At 44.5% G+C, this 22,570-nt stretch overlaps 1 pseudogene; it reads left to right on the top strand.

Annotated features, from left to right (window-relative positions):
- The first annotated feature begins 329 nt into the window (after positions 1-329).
- On the top strand, positions 330-21,072 carry LOC128970105 (prostatic acid phosphatase-like; annotated as a pseudogene).
- The last annotated feature ends 1,498 nt before the right edge of the window (positions 21,073-22,570 follow it).

Here is a 22,570-nt window from a genome sequence, read left to right as displayed (position 1 = left end):
TTCAGACAAGAAGGCTGATTCTTTTTTTCCTCCTGGTCATTGTTACAACACTGTCCAAGTGGTTGTTACACTTTTATCTTGCATACTTGGAAAACCCAAGAAAAGAAGAAAACCCAACCCTTGAATGTCAGTAATTTTTAATACTACTTCTGACACCTGGTTTTTAGTGAAACCACTGCAAGGCACAGAAACAGATGTAGATTGAAGCTCTTCCCACCTCCCCACCTCCCTGGGGATCTCCCTTCCCACAGTGGGAGAGGATTAGCATTTATGACCTGCTGCACCACCTTAAGAGCACACCAAGCATAAAGCAACTCAGTCCCCACAGCATGTCAAGCAGAGAGGAGAAACAGAAGGTAGAAGTGAACCAACACCACCGCAAGGAGCGGCAGATGCCTTGGGTGAGGGCAATCAGCATTTATCGGCAGGTGTTTCTGGAAGGGAAAAACCCCAGCTTTGTGACAGGACAGATGAGAGAGGCCAGACAATTTTAAGTCACCTCATGCTGACTCATGGCCACCAGCAGAACACAGGATCAAAGCCAAATGCTGGGATCCTTGCTGCTGCTTCTCCGTGGCTCTGCCGATGGCTGTGTTGCTGTACACACACACACACAGGCCTGCACCTGCAGGTCCAGCTCTGCACACAGGAGTTACAACCCTGCAAAGGCCAACAAGGGGAAGAGAAACTTTCTTCCCAAGTACTTGAGCCATTCATTTCTCAGAAATTAGCATGTTGAGAATGAGGCACAGAATGTGCCTTGATTTTGAAGGGCCTATCCCTGCTGTGCTCTCTCCTGTGGAGATGAGCCAGCCCTGATGACATTCCTTCCCTTGCACAAACTCCAGAGTTCCCTTTATACAACCCCCAGACTGACACAGCCCTAAGGAATGCAGCTTCCCACTCCTTTCTGCACTCATTCTGTAGTGACTGACCCACTGCTGCCTGCCAGCTTGGGCAGCCCTTCCTCACCTGCTCTCCCAGGGCTCCTGCATCTTCTCTAGACAGAAGTTCACTCAGATCAGCTATGCACAGCTAGTGGGTTTTGTGTCTTGACCAAACAAAATTTGCAATTTCCAAAGTTTTTTTGGCTTCCCTCTACTTCCCATTACATAATAATGATTTGGCAGCCAAACTAACTGGAAACAGCCAAGAATTGCCCAAACCATTCACTTCTGTGAGAAGAATGAATAATCAGCAACACACCAGAACAAATGAGCATTGTCCATACCAAACTGCGCACAACTCAAATCTGCACAATTTGACAAAGATCTACCCTGGCATCCTGATGCAAATGAGCACTAAACAGCTGTGAGCTGAGGGGCTGCTTCTGAAGATCCATGTTGGTGCTTCAGCTGAGTAACACCATGCCCGCTTCACACCAACCCTTTTGGCTCACTGCTGCAGTGCCTGCAAACCACAGCAGCATGGGCACTTCTAGTATTTTCATTTATTTTTTTCCCTGTGAACACTCATATCAGAGACTTTCTGCCCTTTGATTATTTGCAACAGTTTAGAGTCTGGAACTGACTTAAGAACACATTTGGGAGAAGCACCAGCACAGGGATACTCGCACAAGAGCGATCATGGATCCACTTCTGCTAACTAATACCCTCTCCCAGTGGAGTGAGTGACCTAGGGAACCAGTTCCGTGGCATTAAGGGCAAGGCATAGGAAACAAGGAACAGTCAGCTTAGTTTTAACTAAGTTAAATTGGGTGTCAAGGTGAAGAGGCTGGTGTCTTTTCAGTGGTGCCCTGTCATAGGATGAGGGGCAGTGGACACGAACCAACAGAGCACAGACTGTCCACAACAGAGCACAGGCTGTCCACAACAGAGCACAGGCTGTCCACAACAGAGAGGTTGTGGAGTCTCCTTCTCCAGAGACTTTCAGAACCCACCTGGATGTGTTCCTGCTGTGACAGAGGGCTGCCCTGGATCTGTGGGGCCTGCCCTGCATGATCCTGCTCTGACAGAGGGCTTGGACTGAATGATCTCCAGAGGTCCCTTCCAAGTCCTACCATTCTGTGGGTCTGTGATTCCATGATCCTAATACAAACATGCCCAGATGTCACCCAGGGTAACACAAAGGCAAGTAAAACAACAGTGCAGTTCTGTGAGCTTTCTTCTGAGGACTGTAATTTTTAAGAGCAGTAATTACAAGTGAGTTGACATGTATTGGCAATCCAGCAGCTGCCACCAGATGACTGAGAAAGCCAGCCACAGGTGTATATAATCACCTGTCCCAGGTACAGAAGACTTGTGCTTGTACACACCAACAGTATTGCACTGACTAAAGGCACACAAATGCGTAAGCTCCACCTGAGCAGGGAATCCAAGAACAAAAGTCGTTCTTGCCCTGTATTTGCATCTAACAACTGCAGAGCTGATGAGCTGCAGAGTTACATTGGTGGTGTTGAATGAGAAATGTTGGTGTTTGATCCTGTGGCATGTAAACTGATTCTAAAGCACTGACAGGAAGGACACATGAATTGAAAAAGCTGGAGCAGAAGAGCTAGGCACTGTGCAGGCTCCCAGGAGGCTGAGGGGCCTGGAGTCCTTCACCCTTCTTCTTCAGTTATCTGGTGAGTTCCTGAGAACCTGCACATTTTTCCTCTCTCCATTTTTTTTCTCCACTCCCATTGTGCTGCTGTTACATTTTATTCAGTTCTCTGTACAGGTCCACAGCAGTTCAAGCTGTCCTTTGGTAGCCCTTCAGAAATCTCCAAAACAAACACATTCAGATTAGCTCTCTGCAGCATGAATATTTCATCCTAGACCCATCAAACTCAGCACCAAAATTCTAGCAACTTTCATTGGCATTGAATGGAAACAGTCTGGAAGCAATGGGAAATTTCTGTTCACTCCAAGAAGGCAGGGTTCTGATAGAGCTGCCCACAGAGATCACTGGAGCAATGTGAGGTTTCTCACCTTCAGGCTCACTCAGAAGCCAACAGCTTGCTAGTGTTCAGTCAGCACTTTCAGCATCCCTTAATTATAACCCACAACAGAGGGAGAGTCCTGCTCTGACATGAGCCTGATTTGTCCAGCCTTAAGAGGAGAAGGCTTAGGGAGACCTTGTCGCTGTCTTCAGCTGCCTGATGGGAGGCTGTGGAGAAGACTCCGCAGTGTTATGAGACTCTTCAGTTACACTGTGAGCAGGGGAGGGCAATAATCACAAGCTGGAAGTTTGGAAAATTCCATTAGAAAAACAAAAATTACTGTCACAGTGGTCAAACAGTGGCCCAGAGAGGTTGTGGGATTGAACCTGTTTTGAGCAAAGTTTTGAAGTAGAAACCTCCAGAAGTTCTTTCCAGCCCTGGTGGGTCTCTGCAGCTTCACTGCAGAGTGAAGAACAACATGAACCCCCCCAGCAGAGATTTAGAAACTCCTTCAGATTTCTCCAACTGGAGTCATGCTTGTTTGACCAGAAAAAAGAAGCCAGAAGGAAGCCAGAAAGAGGAGAAAAATTCCTGAAGTAAGAAGAGAATTTCCTCAGACCAAGAAGGAAGACTAAGAAAAACTATGCAGAGTTTTTCATACATGGAAGATGAGTTTCTCATTTCACCCTTGCCACTGCCTCCAAGAAAATGCTCCAGTTTATGCTGATGAAGCTGGAAATTGCACCCAGCTTAGGGAATTTTTCAACATTTACATAAAGCATCAACCTCCCAGCATGCCCCTGGCACTGCCTCAGCAGTGCTCAGCACTTCAGTTCTCAGTGTATAGCTCAGGAACAGTCATTTGTCTGTAATTCTGCCACACGTAGAAGGCAGTGCTATGCTCACAGTCTGGGAGTTGAGGCACTACAGATGTACTCTTGCCAGGGGCATCTGAAATTCTGCAAGATACTTAGCCTTGCAGAAGTGTCTGATCCTTTCTTTTTTTCCCTACCTGAAATCCTGATCATCCCAAAGGTGTATAATCAATCCTGCAGCAACCAATTGATTTCACAGATTGTTCTTTCGGGCAAGGATCATCCTTGAAAACTTCCCCCCATCCCAAGCTGAAAACCAGAACAGCTGGCAGAGTTGATATGGAACAATTTCCCAACTTCTTCTGAAAAAGAAGTCAACAAATGCTGCTTCTGATTCAGCAAGGGCAGTGTCCAGGCTGTTTGAGATGGGGAGTGCTGCTCAGCAGTTGCCTGTCTGAGTTGAAGCCAGTATGGAGCTATTCTGTTCCCTCTCCTCTTCATATTTTCTTTGGCCAGAAGTCTCCTTCCTATGTGGCAGACTTTAGGAGAGCTAAGTAGGCTTCTGACACCCTCCTCAGACCATGCTGGCTTGCAGAGCTACTGTCCAGGCAGCTGCATCTTTCAGAGTCTGCAATGGAGACTTAGCAGTACAGCAGCTGTGCAGGCATTTGACATTGAGGGGATTTCGAAGAGCAATGGCTTGGATGCTTTGCTTAGTGTTGTGTTAGTTTAGTCACACACCTACACATTTGTTACTTCCAGCCACAAAGCAGAGAGGATGTGAAAAGTCCATAGGTCTTGCTGTGAATAAAGGACCCCTGTAAGAGTCTAGCAGACAGCCACTGATGTTGTTTTGCTTACCTTCTGCCAACCACACCTTTCTTGAGAGAACACTCATCTAGTCTGAAAAGCAATCACAGTTCAAGCTGGTGCTTTGAGGTGTGCATTGTACCCACACAAAACAGGCTGGAAGGAGCTGAAGATTACTACAGAGATGCTGTGAACAAGATCAGATTGTTGGATAGGTCCCATCTGACATGGGAAAAGGGCTCACACACTGTGTGCAATCACAAAAGTTCCAATTGTGAGGACTTCAGGAAGGGGCAGCACTTCAGAGAGATTTGTTCCTTTTCATTCTTGCCTCTTTTTTTTTCTTTTTTTTTTTTTTTTTCCCTGTTTAAAGCAGGAGGGTTGAGCAGCCAGCCATGTAGAGGGCTGCTCTGGCTGCAGAACAGCCTACAGCCACAACTTCTGTGGTGCCAGGATGGGTCACAGACACTCAGCCATGGTCAGGAAGGACACTGTCCTTGAAATAGAATTAAATACTTCAGTGGAGAAACAGCCTTTGTTATTTGATCAACACAGAGCAGTTTGAACAATGTTATTGACACATGGACTTTTTGATCTGGCATGCAGCAGAGGATCAAAATAGGTCACCCTACTAATCCTCTTCCATTCAACCAGTGCAGCACCTACCAGAAAATGTGCTTCTGTCTACCTCACTCTTACTCTTTGTCTCAGAACAGTCTCTTCTGGTTCCTTCCCTGTGACACAACCATGTTGCTGCAGCTGCATGCAAGCATGAAGCCATCCAACCCAATCATCACTGTTGTGTACAACACTGCTGCTGTCCTGCCCAAGTTGAAGCTGGCAAGCTCACAGGCTGGCAAGCTCAGAGGAAAAATGCCTCTTAGGGTAAGGCTCAGAATTTAGATTGCAGGTGAAGACCATATGTTGTCTTCTGTAATCTAGTCCAGAAGGTGTCAGATCAGTGAAACGCTGACAGGACATTTATGCTGGCTTGCTTGTTCCCTTTACTGAAATGTTCACCCTGAGAAATTGCTCTAAACACGTCACCAGTTTATCACCTTCACAATGTTCTTCTTGTCATACTGCAAAGAGGTGACAGCTATGAGTAGTTTAATGCTGTAGAGGATAAAAGACTGAAAGGAAAAGTCAGACCCAGGTTAACAGGTTGCTTTTGCTTGCTCTTTAGGGCAGGCATTACACCTGCTTTCATATTTGCATTCTCAGCCTAAGTGTAGCTCTAAGGCATGACAGCAGAAAATGCATGGGTTTTAGAACCTGGAAATCAACTCATTGCATTGTGTATTGGCTGATTAACTTGGGATTCCTACAGAAGACACAAGGTGAACATTTATTTTTGTACTGCACAAGGTAATCACCAGAAAGAGAGAAAATTCCTGTTTGGTATTCCACAGCCTCACTTCCACTGAAGCTCAAGAGCAGCACAGATCTGAGCTGGCTCTGTTTACCCTGCAAAAGAGCATTAAAACCCATCTCATGGTCCCTGAGAGATAAATCCAGCAGGAAGAAACACATTTTACACATCAGAGATGTCACAAGTCTGAAGCGAGCAAGCACTGGATGTTTCTATCCACCACAGCAAAACAACTCATCATTTCTGGTGAGGATGGTCACTGGGACCTTTGGAGACCCATGGCTGGAACGCCTGTTGGGCGGTGGGGGCATCATGGACATTACACCTGTGTTGCACAGGAGATCAGAAACCAGTGCTCAGAGAGAGGCACAGCACAGCAAACCCACCATTTGCCACAGCAAATATTTTTCTTCCTCCCTTCCATCCTGTGTTAGTTTTCCAAAACAAAAGTCCTCAGTGTTTGCAGGCAATGCTGGTGCCACAGACAACACACCAGTCAAAACCAGTACAGATGTACCTCAGAAAAGAAGCACAACCAGCTGCAAACAGCAAACAGTTGGACTGTTTTTGTCAGCTGCATCTAGCATTGCTCTAAAATTACAGAACAGACTAGGAGCAGAGAGTAGCCAAACTGTAAGAGGGAAGAGTTGATTTGTGAGTTTCACTCTCATCTAGCTCTTGTTAACCCTTCCTTGACCAGTGTGAGCCTCTCAAGCACTGCACAAAGCACCTATGCAGCAGTTTTATAGCACACAAATCAGACAGGCTCAGTTTGGCTCCCTAAGCCTACCTTACAGTTGTCAACACAGAGACACGGACAGGCCATGGGGAGCCACATTTCAAGGGCTTTGCTTTTTGCCATTTAGCTGAGTTCACCTTCCTATGAAAATGGAGTCAAAGGAGCCTGATACTTTGTTAACAAGCTGCTACGATTTCCATTCTACTGAGCCAACCTACCCAGTCCCCTGACACTCTCAGCCATTCCTCTGGCCACAGTGTTATGAAGACTTTTCTTAGCTGCTCAGCTATTATCAGAGCCATTTATTTAGCTACCATTCTCCCTTGAGCAGATGTTAGCTTCCCCCCAGCTTCACAGCTGGGTTTGTTACAGTGTCTGAGGTATTTTCACACTGTTGATGTGCCTGACATTTCTTTGGGCAGCGCAACTGCGTTCACATGAAGGAAGTTTTTCTGGTCCTCAGGATCCGAGAATTTCCCTTTCCTTTTCAGGAATCGACATCTTTATTTAAAAAAAAAAAAAAAAAAAAGAGTCCCAGGCCAAAACTTCGTCCATTAATCAGCAGCAATGAACACGAAGACTGAAAGTTTATCCAAATCCCTGACTATGTGAAGAAAAGCACCAGGAGCTTCCAGCACACAGAGTGCTGCATCTTGCCACACTTTGCCACAGAAAATTCTCAATCTGTGGCTCACAGGGACTGAAAATGTGGCCACGTCTGTGCTTAGGGAATACCAGCCTCTAAGTGAGGCCTTCCAGGCACTATCATTGGAAAGCAGACAAGGGCTGAACTGCTGCTCAGCCTGAAGTCTGTGCACATGAAATCCAAAGGGTTTCCCCCTTTTCTGACAAGGCAGGGGTAAGCACGAAGAGAAACAGAGAGAAGCACTGAAGAGTTAATACCACAGCCATAGAAAGAACACTACCTTGGGGGTTTGCCACTTCTTGCAATGCTGAAAGAAGAACTGGACATTGACTTTAACAAACTATTTCCCTCTGGAGAGTAAATTTATATTGCCATCAATTCTGAATACGGGAGTGCAAATCATTGAACTTGATCTTCATTTGCTCTTGGAAATGGTGCCATGTGTTCTTGACAGCTGGCAGCAGTGATGTTGCTTTGCACTCTCGGTGCATTACTGGTTTGCCAGCAATTCTACACAAGTGTCTGTCTGGAATCTGCTGCAGCTACAGAAGCCCCAGGTGCCATGAAGAGGAAGGAGATCAACACTAGATGGCAACATGCGCCTGCAGAACACTGCTGAGGTGCCTGCAGATAGAGACAAACATTTCCAAAGGCAACTAGTTCTTCCAAAGCTGTCCAAAGACAGCTAGCTCTTAGTTCTTCTGTAGGTGTAGGAATACAGTTTGTAGTCGTTTCACGTTAAAATAAACTTTCCTTCCACGCTACTGCACCTTTCTCACTGCTTGCTTTAAACTAAATTTATTCAAAACTCTGCTCTAGAGATGGCCACACCCTGAAGTGCACCATGAATTACTCACTGAGTGTGCATGGAAAACGTGAGGAGCCACAGCAGCATTAACCAAATCCAGCACACGTGGTGACATACGAATCAAAAGAAAGCTTCTTTTGTAGGCTACCACCTTGCATCTACTGAACTCAATCAGAACATGAACTTCATCATGTATCAGAATTCCTTGGAGCAGAATTTGTTCTCTGCTCTCTGCAGCATTACTCTTGGTTGTCCATTTTGTGCTCATGCTGAAGCATGCAGCTTCTCCTCCAGCCCAAGTGATGCAAGTAGTCTGGGTGGTTACAGTTACCCACAGTGCCTTGGCTGGCTGACCTGTGCTCAGTGTAGTGCTTTCCTGAGCTCCTTGGAAAGCCCAACACATTTTAAATCAACCCCCAAACCCACATTTTGCAAACTTAAACCCACACCAGCATCATCAGCTAAGCTGATCATGAATGGGTTGTTTGTTTTTTTCCAAGAATGAGCAGTGTTTGAGGGTACCACTAACCTGCCTCAGCAGTGTCAGCAGCTCTTAAAGGCCTCAGCCACGTCTCTGCATGACCTCATACCCATCTTCCTTCTACTGGCACTGCTTTTTGCATGAACACAGGCCCTTGAAGCTGTTACCACTGCCACACATGGCTTATTCTCCCTCCCACCAACTAAACAAGGAACAGGTCCCAAACCAAACCAACATGGCAACTGCCAGTACCATTTGGTCCATCATTTTAGCTATTGCCCTCCAAACACTTTGCCCCATACCTCTGCCAAAGACCCTTTTACACTTTTTAGGGCTGTCACCGTGAAGACAAACATGGACAGTTCAGGATTATAGCAGGTAAGAAACAGGACATCTGGTCTGAGTACTTTGTAGAGGCAGATCAAAAACCTGACTGAACAAGCTCAGTACCACTTCTAAATTAAGTAGAATTCTGCAAAATACCTCAGTTTCTATCACCTTGATATACAACATTTAATTTAGTTCCATTTAATGTGAGAGAAACTGGATGTACGACCTAAAGCAAACATAGACAGCTTGCTTCCAACAACCATACTGACAGTCAATGAAAATGTCACTGATAGAAGCCACCCTGGAACTGCCAATGAGAGCTCTGAGGTAACAGCACCATGGTGCCTGGTGAGTATCAGCAGTGCAGGGCCATGGGGACACAGCCTTCCACTGTAAGAGCTGTGACAACTTTGTTCAGAAACATTGGAGGCAATATTTGAATCAATCACTAGCTTCTCAAGAAAACACTTGATCAGAAAAGGCTTGCAATGTGCCACGGAAGTGTGCTCACATCCCAGCACAAAAGGAAAGAACCAACAAAAAAATCCAGAGAGATTGAAGGCTGTTAACAGCAAGGGAAAGGGGGAGACGAGGAGGATAGCTCTGCAGCAAACAGCTAATTTACTAATGCTTTACTCCTAATTCCTGATTAAGAGTACCAAACCCTAAACTACCCACATGGGTACTCACATACCAGTGAGATCCAATATTTATGAGAGATGAAACAGCTTGGAATTTCATAAAGAGGTTTTTTGGGTTATTCCAATAGAAATAAAAAAGTTACGGAGAGAACATCTCTTCCCTCCTGCATATCTGCATTTCAAATCTCACAGCATTGTGCTAGGCCATGATTAGAAATCACTCCAGCAGAGCAGAACAATTGCTTTAATCATAGTTATTGTAGCCTACCTCAAAGTTAAATATAATTATTAGAATTTAAAGAAAGCAGCAGCCCAAAGCCCTCAGGTGTTCTAAGGTGCACAAGGACAATTGCATGCAGGGAGGCTGCTGTTTGGACTCATGTCAGCACGTGGAAGAAGCACTTTCTGCCCAAGCTCGACAGCTGTGCTGTTGGCTGGCTGGAAGAAGATGTCCTCTTCCTCCAGTGCAAGAAACCTCTCACCTCCATTTGTCACAACAGCATCATTCTGTGAAGTCTAAATGACCAGACAGTGTTAGTGGTCACTGGGGGGGAAGGTTGTAATCTTCCTACACCTGCTGCCTTCTTCCCCCACCACTCTGGAGTCTTTTCCTAATGCTCGTCTGTGTATCTACAACTGGTTCTGATCCTCTTCCACTGTTAATGAAGAGGTAGCACCTCAAACTCTACATCCAGCCCTACAATGTGTTTACATCCCCAGCAGAGTTAACCCTACACTTAAAAGCCGGGGGAGGGGTAAGCATGACAGCATGGGGAGGATTCTTCACACAGCAGTTTCAGGGTAGAGGGCCAAACGTTGTCCTTTTTGTTACTAAGCTTTTAAATACAGTCAGAGGACTTAAGCTGTGAGACTACTTTAAAGCACTGTTTATTAAAGGATTACTTTATTTATTTTATTAACTCATTAATTAAAATTAATATTTACTAATTAAAGGACTGTGAATGAAAACTTATGTTCCCTAAGCAATGTCAAAGCTCCAGCAGCATTTCTTTACACACTGACTTTTCAGATGTCTCCATACAGGACACAACTCAAAACCACACTTTAACTTGCTTAATGTTTAATGACCCCATAACTATGTCATTGGGTTTATGGCTTAGATAAAGGTATTCTCCTTTGCACTTCCAGGGCAGTGAGAGAGGTTAGTTTATTGTCTTTGTGATCACCTCCTCCCCTTCCACTGTCAGCAGCTGTTTTATCACAGGCTGCAGGCATATCAAAACATCAGTTCCCTTGGCTGTGAAAGCAGCTACAGTCTTCACACCTCTCACCACCTGCAACAAGGGATTTCTGCAGGTATGAAACAGTTGCAAAGAGAGTTCCAGCCTCAGGAAACATGGCACAGTACACTGTCATCTTCAGCAGGAGCAGAGTTAGTCACCCTGGTGTACTTTAAAATCACTCAAGCCAAGTACTTACCTGTCTCTCCCCACAGAATTAGTAGCACCCAGATCAGATCAAGGAAACCAGTTATCACTTTTTACACTCTGATTTTGTCATATCCAAAGCAAGAGTGATTTCACCTCCCTTTTTAAAGCAGTCTCACAGAAAGTGTGAGGCAGTGGGTACTTGAAAAGAATCAAACTTCTCCACCCCTGCTGGAGATCTGCTGTCCTTGCTAGACCTGCCTACAGTGTCTGAAGACCCTGACTGGAGCACTATGATTCTGAGACCTCGCCTGTTTTCCCTCAGTGATACCAGCTGGTCTAATTACAAACCTTGCCTTGCAGAGCAGTGTATTTTAGGAATGGCATCTGATGTCATGGGTTCTAGAAACAGAAAAACACATCTCTTCAAAGAGATTTTTGAAGCATGACAGCCAGTGGAGGCAGGAAAATGTACAGGGTGTGAGTAGCTTTAATCAGTTGGCTCACGACTCCCCCAGACCCCTCGTTTCACAAAGGGGAAAGCTGGGCAGCTGAGGGGAGCTGGAGTTCCCCATTTGTGGCAAACCTAGGTTATAAAGCTAAGAAATACCAGGAGTGAGCAGTATGAGTGTCTGTTTGAGAGAGGAGGTTTGCTGAAGTGGTGCAAGACAAATTGTGTGGGCTCAGACAGTCTGTGATGATAGGAGTCAGGTTAACGAGGCCATGGAGCAATCCTTCTCACCCCAGGGTGAGGAGAGCATGAAGATGGAAGATATGGAGACATGTGTCTGCCTGTTCATGCTCACAGCCTGGCACAGAGTCAGGAGCTGCTTCTCACACTCTCCCAGTCCAGAACACATGGCCAGTGCCACCATCACTAGCAAACTCAGCAAGCTGGTGCTGCACCTCACTCATGTCCAAGGGAGCCAGCAAACAAGCCCTGAAGTCAGGAACACACATTTTACACATTTTTTCCAACCATCTGGGGTTTAACTCGTCATCTTTGCTACATAGCTTGAGACCACCCGTGTCCTACTGCCCAGAACAAATGTCCATCAAATACTGGTAAGGCCATGCCTGTGGCTGTAATTCAGAAATACTTTCCTACTTCCTGCAACAGGGAGAATAAATTCCTAAAAGGATCAGGGAGCTGCTGTGAAGCTTTACAGGCTATTTATCTCTTCAGAACTCTCAAGCTCTTTTTAAAGCTCTTTCAACTGTAGGACTATATTGACAGAGCTGTACTACTGGGAAAAGGACAAAAACACATTAGAGAAACATTAAGAATATTTTGGTGTCAAATTCTGTTCTACCTGTTGTTTAATATTTAACACAAAGCTTCAAACAAGAATAAACTCAGTTTAGCTGATATAAATGGACTAAAAAATTCTTGTCATCCCATGTAACCTTTAGCCTTCATATGTCTTGAATTAATGGACAGCACTGCGTTCTAGAACCTTCACAAGCACCCATGATGCAGCTAAATGGAGCTGTGTTAAGTGCCCTGCACACAGCTGAGCAGGTACAAAGGCTGCTACCCAGTAATGTGCTGCCAGAAGGTGACTGTGTTTGAAGGAAGACTGAACCCCATGAGTGAAATCACCCCTGGGGAAGCCAAGCACAAAGCAGGTCAGCAGGGATTGTGTCAATCTTCTGTCAAGGGACAAATTTCATCCCATGAAAATGAATCCTTTAACTTTGAGCTGCTGCAGCCATTGCTGGTCTGAAGGGTTCTTGGGTAAGCAGTTACCAGTGTGACTCATGGAGTCCTGAAGAGGGTATCCTTGAAGACAGCATTCCCAGATTCTTTGTCAGCTTGTGTGCACTAACTAGTGCAGCCAATAAGAACAATCCTGCAAGGGTGCACTGAACTGCAGAACAAGCAGCATCTTGCCTAACTGCTGTTTTGCAACTTTCTCTTCAGTTGCTATCCTTACCTTTCCCACACTGCCCAAAATACAAGGAACTTCTGAGAGAAACCTCTGCAACAAAGGATTCCCAAAGGCAGCTTGTAGTAGTTTCAGGCTGTACCTTGAAAATTTTCCACAGATCTTGAACAGAAAGTGATAGAATGCAAATAAATTGCCATTGGGTGTAAAAGGGAAAATAATGATACGTTCTAAATAATCCCATTGGACGGACTACTAACAAAGTTGGTTTGTATAAACTTTCTTTTTGGCTTCCTCACTCTGGCAGATACTAACTTATGGCTTCTGCTGGCTTTGCTGACGTTGACTGTGTTGTTGTTGTGGTTAAGTAACTAACAGCAGCTCTCTGCTCTTTCTCTTGTCCCATGTAGGGGGTTGGGAAGGGAGCAGGGAGCGGGGAAGTGACTAGTAGCCCTCTGGTTCTTGTGCTGTTTATAAATTGTACATATATGTAAATATTGTATATTTTGAACATATTCATTCCATTTCATATTTAGATTGTAGCTTTGTTTGTAAATACAGCTTCACTTACTTTCCAACTGAGCTGGTCTGGCAGTTTTATGTTGGGAGGTAATTTCAACCTCTAGCAGTACAGGGTAAAGGATTTCCAGTTCTGGAAATCTAATTGCAATGTACCACTTCTGGCAGGAGGATCTAAATGGGAGCTGTACAAAATGGCAGTCAATATGCTCCTTCCAGATCTCTGATCTTCAGAGGGTGTAGACAACATACCCAAAACCCAATGACAACATACGGATCCAACTGCACTGGGCTACTCCCATCAGTTGAAAACTGCAAGTCATAGGAAAGATAAATTATTGACTGCCTTGCAGAAAACCAACCCAGCTACTTTCTAGGAGAACAGAGCAAAACAAAAACTCGGATCAAACCACACCAAGAGCTCTCCCTGCTCACTCCTGTGTAAGCAGCTCCTCTGACACCCCTATCGATACAGCTTTCTGCTAGCTGAGATCCATCTTCCACCACAGAACACTCACAGCTCAGTTCCCCAGACCTTCTGTAGCAGCCTCCATGCTCTCCTCAAGTCCCGTTCACTTCTTCGTTCCGGTGCTCACTCCTGTCTCGTTCTTGTCTCTGTAAGGTGTCCTTTCCTTTCTTTCTCCAGCACCAAAGTCTTTGCCACGAGTTTGTAATCACTCATCCGTTCTGCTGCAGCCTACTTGTTCACAGGTTTACCAAACTCACCTCTGTTCCTGTAATCTTTAACCACTGACCTCAGCCACCCAGCTGTGGCTCTGCATCTGGCTGTTGCATGCAAGTGGATTGCAATTTCCAATCCTATCAAATTCGCACCACACCTCCCTTCTGCTCAGTGGCAGCAGCAGAATAATTCCGTCTATCACTCTCCCTTTAGGCATTTTTTGGAGTTCTGCAAAACTGCCTCACATATGTATCCTCATCTAAACTTCTGCTCCAGGATAAAACACCACCATGCTTCAGACCTGAAGACCTTGTCTGGATGCACAGCCCAAGTAAGTCTCTTACCACTAGGCGATGGTTGATTGCTTCAGTGCAAAGCCTATCTTGTTTCTAAAAGTGACTATCTACTGCTGAGGCAGTGTGCAGAAATGATGTCAAAAGGCCCTGTGTTCTACAGGTTTGGGGGATTTTGACCTTTTGGTTGGTTGGTTGGTTTTGGTTGTTTGGATTTGGTTTTGTTTTGTTTGTTTTTTGTATTCCAGACATTTCTGTGGTTTTTAGCAGCTCATACAGGATACACATGGAAGAAACTGAATGCTGAAAGAATTTGGAAGCTCTCTGACACTTTACAATATGAGGTAAACCACATAAAGGTCCAATGGAAATACACTTTTTCAAAACTGCTTTTAGCTTTTCCTTCTGTTGTTTGCAAAACATCAGAAGAGGGCAAGTCTGTGCATCCAAACCTTTTTGAATCACACGCTATTTTCAGCTTCCCTAAAAGCCCTCACCTAATGTCCAACATGCAGCTGAAAATCTTGTAAAGACATGACTGTGGCTGTGAGGCTGCTGGGGGTCATCTGCCACTCTAAGCACCACAAGCCAAGGGCCTACAAACCTCCAGATCCTGGCAGCGACCCTGTGTCAGAACTAGCCAAAAGCCTGCCTTTGAATAAAGCTGTCTTGGTGTTCCTGCACAGCCCATCACACAGACAGCTAGCAATAAAATGTGTTGCTGGCAAAGAAACAGAAGCATGCTCCTACAAAAGACCTTCTAGAAGCTGTGTAAGCCAGAGATTTCATTCTTGGCATGGACAGGAGTGGTCAGAGCATTTCCAGGAATGACACAGATGGCTGTTGGTGCATGTCTGGGAGCCTGTTCCAAGCAGGGGAATCAGGTACATCCCAAATGTGGATTTGATGACAAAAGGGGGACAGTGGCGCCCAGCTGTCACAGGTATCTGAGTTTCACAGTCTGGTACTTATGACTGGGATTGTAAAAATCCTGTGCCCTTGATTTAGCAACAAGCCCCACTTCATATATCTTCTAAGTCTAGGCTTAGCTGATACAAATGAAAATTGCAGGCTTGGGTTAAGAAGTTATTGTTGCAGGCAGCTTTTGCTAGGAATGCTTTAATGCAGAATTGGTTTTAAACTCAAATATTAAAAAAAAAAAGCGTCATGAATCCTGGGATAGTTTCTAGACAACTGAGGCAGCCAAAAGGTGGGTTCCACAAGCAATAAATAATACTTGGGCATGATGCTAATGAGTTTACTTTCTGTCCTGCAGTTTCTGCAAAGGTCCAGCTTTGGTCAAAGCAGCCTGGAATGGAATGCTAGGCAGGGCCTGAAGTGAAATGAAATGTGACTATGTCAGGACAATTCACTGGCATGTCAGTGAGGTCACCCTGCCATATTTTCCAAATGCAGGATAGCTCAGGACCACAACTTTTTATTTCAGTTGTTACACTGAGAAATCTGTGTAACCAGAACAATGTGCAAAACAAAGAGCTCTCATGACACTACAGTAGCATGGATCTCTGTAGCTGTTACTTTTGGCTAGGTGTCCTCTGTCTTTCAGCTAACTTGGAGACTAAAGCACTCGCTTGCCTACAGCAGGGTCTCAAATAGCAGGCAAGGAGCCAATTCTTTCCTCAAGGCAGAAATCACATTTGTTAAATGGAAAGTGATGCACTGTGACCTGAGCTGGGTTAACCTAACATGTTCTATTGTTCCACTTATTTAAACAAGGTGGCATTTTCTTTAGGACTGGTTGTTCCAAGAACCCTCCCTCTGGTGAGCTCAGTCCAACAGCTCACACGCACAGAGGTTACACAGCACTAAAGGAATGACACTAACCGTGCCTAAGTTTAGGCTTGATCACAGAAAGAAGTTCTTCACAGAAAGAGAGACTGCCCATTGGAATGGGCTGACCAGGGAGGTGGTGGTGTTGACATCCCTGGAGCTGTTTAAGAAAAGACTGGAGGAGGCATTTAGTGCCATGGTCTAGTTGATTAGATAGGGTTGGGTGATCGTTTGGACTTGATGATCTTGGAGGTCTCTTCCAACCTGGTTGATTCTGTGATTCCATAAACAAGGATTCAGGGTTCTGCAAACCAGGCGTGTTGGGCATTCCCTCCTCACAGTTCTGACCACTAATATATCCTGGGCTGCATCCCTAAGGAAAGACTAATCTGTTCCACTCCAGCTTGAGGACAGTGTCAGCATCCAGCAGACCTGGGTATGCATAGCTGTGAATCCCATCTCTATGTTCAGTCCCTACGCACACACCTCACGCTTCACTACATTTGAATTACAGCTCTAGATAGTCCTGCCTGATCTCTGGATCTCCTGTCTCAGAGATGCCAGCCCTTAAAATCCTGACATCCAGACAGGACTTGTTTCCATAACCATCTCAGGATGTATCCTGGTACGTGGCTGAAAGAGTCATAAAGTGATTCTTCTGCACAACTGCGTTAGTGTTTGGCATAAATAATGCCAGCTGCTTTTGCCATAATTATTGGCATTCTGTTGCATCTTCTTGTTGAGCACTGCCCTTCAAATTTGTTTTAAGGTTTAAATAGGAATTTTGCAGCTGTCTGAATGCAAACTATAGTCGTTATTTTATTATTAAGGAAAATGGTTACTTGAGTAACTCAAGAGTTTGTTCTGACAAGCACTTTGTGGCAGCACAAACACAGTTAGCAGTAGGAATCGGTAAGAAAATCACCGTGTTCTCTTTCTTCACTGCAGGACATTAACTATTATACTTTAGCTGCTTGGGGTACTCATGGTGTCAGGAGCAAGCTGACAAAGCTCTCAGAATGGTTACTGCAGGTGGAATTTGGGTTACACAAATAGAAACAAAAATCCGGTTTGCAGGAAGGTAAGCTGAATCCTTGCCCCATTTAAACCCAAACGTGGAATGGGCAAGAAGAAAGGATATTTAATAAAGATCACTACTGGTTCCATAGCAGAACTATGGAAGGTGCCATGATGTGGATATTGGTGATGAGTGCTGGAAGACTCTGACTAGTGGGAAGAGAGAAGGTGAATTGCCACCCATGGTAATGCAGCAGTGTGGAGGAGGCACCCTTTGGGTTGCACTGGGTGAGAAGTCCAGAGCTGAGCAGAATCAAGTGTAAATTTAATGTAAGCCACTAGCACTTTGAGAGTCCTAAATTCAGATCATTAAATTGCTTCTAAACTTGATTCTGCTCAGCAAATAGTGGCTCTAACTTTAAAACAGTTCATACATCTTAATCAACCTCCATTCACCCACTGTCACCTTCTGGGCCTTGGTTTGGTTTCATATGGCCATTGGACAGTCAGGCTCTGTGAGCTACAAGGACACATCACACAAAACCGTGGATCAACTTGTTGGCTCTTTTGAGCTCCAACTCAGAAAACTCAGCATGAGGTTCAAACCTCTGCTCCTAACTAACCATTGCTATTAGAAAATGCACTAGCAGCTGAAGACAATGTGTCTAACCCTGCTGGCATGCACAGTCCTCACTTTAGGATTTTCATTTGCCCAGATTCTAACCTCCAGACATTGATTTCATTAATACAGTTTGTCTTACAAGTTTTCATCAGTTAATTAACAAAATACAGGCAACCACATACTTTAAGAGGACCCATAGTCCAAAGGATATGCTCTTTCCTTTTCCCCTGGAAATCAGGGAGCCAATGCAGTTGCTCTTTTTGCACTGCTCTGCTATCGCATAGCAGCTGTGAATGCAGTGTGGAGCTATCAGAGATCCCCCAAACATTTTACACAGAGGTCCCCTGCTCACAGAACAGATAGCAGCAGAATTGAAAGAGGTCCCCTGTTCACAGAATAGCAGCAAAATTAACCAGGGCACTCCACACAAATCAGCCATAAAGTCAACTGAATAAATCTGGTGCACTTAAAGCCAGATTGTGTTAAAAGAGCAACAAAGGATACAGACCTTACCACCAGCATCCCTTTCATTACCATTGTTTGCCCATTTTTCTTTCAGGAGTTCTTTTAAAAACTTTTCTAAAGCATACTTCAGCTACTAGAAAGCCTTCACACCAGCAAAAAATGATGTTGTATTCTGCAGTGAGTCTGTTTCTTTTGTGCTCCCTTTCTGCAGCTATTAAATGCAGTGAAAGCCATGAAGCTGTTTCCTTCAGAAACAGGGCTACAAGCATGTTTGACCTTGAAACCTGCAGCACTGAATTTCCCACCTGATGTCATGACTTGCTTCCTTGTAATACCATTTGGACTGAGCAGACAACTGGAAAAACCATGCCTCATGTTTTATTGAACCTCTATCAAAAAGATATTTTAGAAACAGAAGAAATCTCCTGCTTCCTGCACTTTTTGAAGACGCAAAAGAAAAACCAAATGAAAGTAAAGTTATCTATTTGAGAAAGACTTACAAAGGCAGCTACTCTTTTGCTTGAATTGCTCTTGGTAAAAAGCTCCTCTTTATGAACTGCAGATGGATTGTGACCAGCCAAAGAGCTTGCTTATCTAATCCCAGATGCTGTTTATTTCACATGCAAACCCACTAGTTCTTTTTTAAAAAGAAGCATTAACAGCTCCTGCTAACTTTAATAAGAGCTGCAAGTGACTTCTCCTACCTTTCCATGCAGGTGTACTTGATCCATGCAGCATTTCAGTCTGTACAGCCATGCAGGCCAGGACTGGCTCAGTGTAGCAGAGGGCAAGCATTTACAAGGCCACACAAGTCTTGTTAAGTGGGCAGATGAGGTGCTGGACATGCTGTTAAATCATAGTTATTTGCAGTCATTTTCACTAGGCCTTTAATTAAATGTTTCCTCTTTTTACAGCACGCAGCCACCCTTGCTGCCTTGCAGGTGGCACTCAAGGCCTTCCACAGGAAAAGTGCCTCTCTAGAGTGCCTGTCACCTGCTTGAGCTGTACCAGGAAAGAGATGCGCAAGTACCTGTGCTGCTAGCATGCTTCTGCTAAAAAGCAGTTTACTGATCCCTCAGACCAATTCAGCTGGATAAACAAGGTGCACTGCATGGGAAAAGATTAGAGATTACTTTCAATTATTATAATTGCACTCAATTTAGTAGGTATTGACAGTAGCAGAGTGACAGCACTACAGCCTGAAAGCTCTCTCTACACTGCTTCACTAGAGTTGTGGGAGGATTTGCTCTACCCTTTTTTGGCTCTCTACCAAGCAGACAAGCTACAGGCAAATTTGTGTTGATCACCTATTGTTTAAAAAGATCTCTTCAGAGTGCTAAGGATACTAATAGCCAGACAGATAAACTGGCTAAATCCTTGTCCCAAAGGACACTCCCTACTGCATGGAAAGGCTGCGTGGTTCTGCTCCCCTAACTCTGTTCTGCTCATTCTCTGCTTTGAAACAGGCACTACACCATCCAGATGTACTACCAGAATAACTCCTTGCCAGATCCTCACCCCCTCACTCTCCCTGGCTGCAGATTTCACTGCCCACTGGAGAAATTTCCTCACTTGGTCTTCCCAGTCCTAGTACACCACTGGACCAGAGAACATAGGATGCAGGACACAAGAGGCAATTGCTTTGGGCACAGGTACCCAAAAGGGCAGTCAGCTTTGTCAACAACCATCTCAGATCCTGCCCTTTGCTCACATTCTGACTACATTGTGTGTCAGAGCATCTGATGACTAGAAGCCCCTAAGTGTAATTTTTTTGAATGAAATTTACCTTACACAACTCTTCTGCAAGGACTCACTTCCCAAACACTGAGTTCTTCCAGAAAATGCTTCAGTGAAGATGACTTGTATCCCTAGGACAGGGAAATAGGGGTCAGGCAGGAGTTGCTACTACAGCTCACACAAGAGAGCAGCAGTATTTGGGGGCCAAGTTCCTCTACATGATGAAGACCACAGTGTGGAACATAGGAAGCAAAGATAACTCAGCATATTTGGGTAGGAGAGAAAACATTTCTCTGTGCTCTTCTGGCTGCTCAGGAAAGTTTCAAAAGACTTTTCCTAATTCCCACCAAATGGGAGCACATTTGTTAACTCTTCTGCTACCCATTGTTGAGCTACTATGAAACCATTTGCCATGTTTTGGGGAGAATGGGGCCCTATGCCAACAATTCTCTCTTTTTGTCTTCCATTTAGATGTCCCCTCCATGATCTTCAGTGTGATTGGTTTTATAAAGCAACTCCTCCCACACCATTATATGTCTACAGCCTAACATTTCTCATGAACTTCCATCAGCACAACCAGCAATGTCTTGATCTCTGTCACAAGAAAGCATTCCTCAGCACAACAAACCAGAACTATAGAAAGTGATGGCATACCCCTCACAAACATTTACCTCACCAAGTGGTAAAACCCCAATGTAATATGAAGCCAGAGCAATTTTTCAAGACCTATTAATTCCAAAGGTACATTGGCAGAATATGGGGGATGATGAAGCTGGACCCTGGCCTCAACACCTTACTTCAGCTATGGAAATGCATCCTAGCTGAGGCTACTGCTCACAGAACACCAACAGAAGGTTCACCTATTCCATTACATCATCAGACCATGTCCTCTTCCTTCCGGCATGCCCCAGTGAATGTACCTTGAACATTCTGATTTCTGCTGAGCAAAATTAAATTTCAAATGTAATTTCCAAATTAACCTGTTTCTACATTATTTTAGTCTCCTCACCCCTATTCAAGAGACACACTCCCCACCCCCAATTTTCTCTACTGATTTTTGTTCTTAGAATTATCCCTGTAGAAACACAGAAGACTTCCTTTACACCTGGCTTACTCCGAGAGAAAATCAACATCAGTGTCCATTAGATCTGAACCCTCACAGCCAGACCTTGTTGAATGACTATAAATTGAAGATGTTGGTGAATGAGTAACAAAACACTCTGCATTATCTTTTCCTACAACTGCACCAGCTGGCTCCACTTGAAAAATCTGTCCCATTGTCTTTTGCAGGTTTGAAATACCCTTTGTATGTAAGAGATGTTAGCAAAGGCTCTCTATAAAATGCAGTTGTTCTATATTTTCAAACACTCCTGAATTGTGCTATCCAGCATCACAAAACAAACAAACTCTAGTTCATGTCTAAACTAAAGTTACTACAGGAGTTCTAGAACAGAGACTTCCCAGGTCATAGCCACTCAACTAAGAAACACAAGAAACCAGCTAAGCTTATAAAAACTAATCAGTTACTAACTTCATAGTAAGGGCTTAGGAAGGATGACAAAAAATTCTGAGAGCCAGCAATGATTCCTTGAACCAAAAAGCTTAGGAAGCACCTAACTAAAAACCTATTTAGAGTTAAAAGGTAGGACATTCATTCTTGATTTCTGAGGCATAGGAAATATCCTAAAGAAAGAGCTCTAAAACAATGGAGGAAGATAATCACCTTGCATTTGTTTTCAGAAAGACAAAGGATTATGTCATTATGAAGCAGGGATTACTGTGCCCCACACCCTGCAGAGGCACAACCACACCAGCGGAGACCACAAAGGACAGTAAGGACACCACAGTGGATGAAGACAGACACTGAAGTAAATGCTGAAAATTGGGCATGGAACTGACAAGAGAGATGGGGTAGCCTGCGTGCCCGGGGCCTTCGGCCTTCCCCTCCCATCCCTAAGGCAAAAGGGATACATGGCAAGGTCATTCACACAACTCAGACTAGGGCACTTGGGGTTTAGTGGTGTTTAGGACCCCAGAGAGAGAATTACTGGTAAATGGTAAAACAGTGCTGTGGAGAGCTCAAGAGAGCCCCTAGGACTGGTCTGAGTCAGAAATGGGATGACTCGGACAACAGAGAGGATCTTAAGTTTGAACATTTAGAGAATGCTATTTTTAGGTCCCTGCAAACTGTAACTCCTTTAATCAGAAAATCCTTCTGAAATCAAGTCTAGAGGATAGCAGAGGCAAGCTGAACAATCTTCTCAAAGCCTGTAAGGCAGTGTCAGAAAGGGTGTTCTTAATCAGCAACGATAAAAATGGGAGCTCCAGGGCTTGTTCATAAGAAATTTCTTAGAGAACTGAGGCCAGAGAAGAACTTGGGCATAAGCACCTCCAAAAGGGGAAGAAGAGATGTACTCCAAGGGCAAAGGGAAACACACATGCAAATTGGAGAGGAACTAACTGCCCAGCAAGGAGCTTAGAGAGTATGGCTGGTGTAGGATTCATTCAACTCTTCTATCTGGGGACCGGTAACTCTAACCTAAATGAAGTGTTGCTTGAAAGAATTATTCTGCTTTCACAGTGACAATGGAAAAGACAAAAGAAAAAGGGAGGGAGGGAAGGGAAGCTGAAGAGAGGACAAGCT

This window comes from Indicator indicator, chromosome 11 (genome assembly GCF_027791375.1).
Source record: "Indicator indicator isolate 239-I01 chromosome 11, UM_Iind_1.1, whole genome shotgun sequence".
Lineage (NCBI taxonomy): Eukaryota > Metazoa > Chordata > Aves > Piciformes > Indicatoridae > Indicator > Indicator indicator.
Note: the sequence above shows the minus strand (reverse complement) of the source record. Positions and strands in the feature narration are given on the sequence as shown.